The sequence below is a fragment of the Cyphomyrmex costatus genome, unplaced genomic scaffold (assembly GCF_001594065.2).
Source record: "Cyphomyrmex costatus isolate MS0001 unplaced genomic scaffold, Ccosl1.0 scaffold43, whole genome shotgun sequence".
NCBI lineage: Eukaryota > Metazoa > Arthropoda > Insecta > Hymenoptera > Formicidae > Cyphomyrmex > Cyphomyrmex costatus.
The window spans coordinates 4,283-6,787 of NW_017278534.1; positions in this window are offsets into that span (position 1 = coordinate 4,283).

The window sequence follows — 2,505 nt, forward strand, 5'->3', positions numbered from 1 at the left end:
CAGCGTCGCGCCGCGTTCCGTCGCCCATTATGGCTCCTGGCTGCGTTCAGACCAATCGCCTGGTTTAATCGCCTGTTTTGGCATTTCTCGCAAGTGAAGTTGCCAGGAGCCATAATGGGCGACGGAACGCGGCGCGACGCTGCGCGGAGCCTCCGCTTACCGGTAAAACGCGTCATATCTCGAAAACTATTGCTCTACCCATCTTGAACGTTAGAAACTTTTTTGTTCAGAAAGAGTCGTACTATTTTATAAAATTTTTTTAATTAAAATCAAAATACGCGATCTTTGAAAAAAAAAACTTTTAACATTAATCTTGAAAAATTTTGATAAATTTATCAATTTCATTAAATATAAATAACATATTCTTAAAGTACGCGAAAAATGCTTTCAAAATCACCCCTTACTTTTTAAAATTCGTTTATTTCTCGAGAAGATACAGACTTGCAAATTAATCACCATGTTCAACACGGCGGAAATTTGAACCCCTACTACTAGGCAACCGTGTGAACTGGAGTCTTAAAATTTTTACTGAAGCTTCAGTATCAGTAGGACTATCGATTATAAAAATTTCGAGAGGATTGAGAAATTTTCATTTTTCAGGGTGGATCACTTCATGCGAAATGCCCCATATAGAACTTACGGAAATTTCAGATGCTCTATGTACAATTTTCTTTCTTCCAATAAAAATGATATAGTCAAACACAGATGTTCTAAGTAAAACAGTTGTCACAAGAATAAAGGAATATATGATTCGGTTGTCGAAATGTCAAAACTTGTTTGTTATTGAGCTGGTAATAATTAAAACAATCATATGTTTTGTCTAATTTTTCAGTATCTTTTTGTGCATTAATACCATTCTCCTGTTTTTTAATGGAAAGCATTTCTGAAATTAGTCTTTTATTGTAATGAAATTCAACATCCATTATCTGAACATTGTCCCAGTCAAAAGTATGATCATAATGAATGCAATGTTCCGACAAAACAGAATATTTCGAAGGATCTCCTCTTATGTTGTATTTATGTTCCTTTATTCTTGTAATCAATTTTCTCTTAGTTTCGCCAACATATGAAGAATTACAATCATTACAATTAATTTGATAAACGACATTATTCTTTTGTAAAGTATCGATATTGTCTTTATGAGCTTTAATAATTGTGTTTAATTTATTGATACTTCTAATTCCTGTAGTAAATACATCTTTGTTTAAATTTGATGTAATATTATTTGTAATTTTTGGGATATATGGTAATACAAAAAGTTTTTTGTTGGGAATATCAATACAGTTACTTTGATTCTCAAATTGTGTCGTATGTAATTTAAAATTTAATATAAAATCAATTCTTTTTTGTATCTTATTAAAAATCAACTTCAAAGGATTATTATTCAATAAAGTTGTAATGCAAAACTCTATATTTTTAATATGAAATTTAGAATTAGAAAGTAGTAGTGCTCTATTAACCATAGATGACACCAATTTTTTGTGATAAAGGGTGATTCGATAAAAATGACAAGTATCTTCCAGAAAAGGTATCTTTATGATACCAGTCTAATTTTAAAACATTGTTATCTATATTAATTGTTAATTTTGATATAATTTTTTATTGTTTGCCCTCTTTTGTTTATACTGTTAACAGCAAGATTAGAAGGAATGTTGGTGAAATAGATATGACATCCAACGAAATTAAGATCTCTGAATTTTTTATTGATTTACCTTCTAAATGTTTAAATAATTCAAAACTATTTTTAACATATTTGTTATCATGATTTAAACTTTTTGAAATGATGTTATGTAAGAAAGTTGATAGTGTAATTCTGTATGAGTCGAAACGTTTCGAGAAGCACTTATTATTCGTAATTTGATTAATGAGATTATTAATAAAGATCGTTCATCTGAATTTTACTTGCTATTTATAATACCGACATTACAATATCACATTTTTTGTTTTTAATATTGTTCTATTAATTCTCTCAATAACATTAAAAAGCTATTGTAGAATAAATGCTTAAGTGTGGCGTCTTTTTCCGAATTGCTTCACATGTATATGCTGGACCCGCCTGTATTATCGATAAAACAAGCGTTTTTGACGTTTTCGTTCCTGTCAAACCTCTTCGCAGTAGTTTCACAGAATAAAAATTCCTTCTCCACGATTAAAATATTCATGTTTAATGTATCTGCCCCTGGTCTATATTGTGTCCAAAGCTGGAAAAAGTATGAAATTACAGATTTCTTTATCCATTTTTATCTTCAGCGTTGATCGCCATACTGTGGTTAAATGGATAAAGAAATCTTTGATTTCATACTTTTTCCAGTTTTGGACACAAAATACACCAGGGGCAGGTACATTAGCTCGGACATTTTAATCGTAGAGAAGAAATTTTTATTCTGTAAAACTACTGCGAACAGGTTTGACAGGACCGAAAACGTCAAAAACGCTTGTTTTATCGATAATACAGGCGAATCCAGCATCTTGAAAATTGCATCAAAATATAACAGAATATTATAA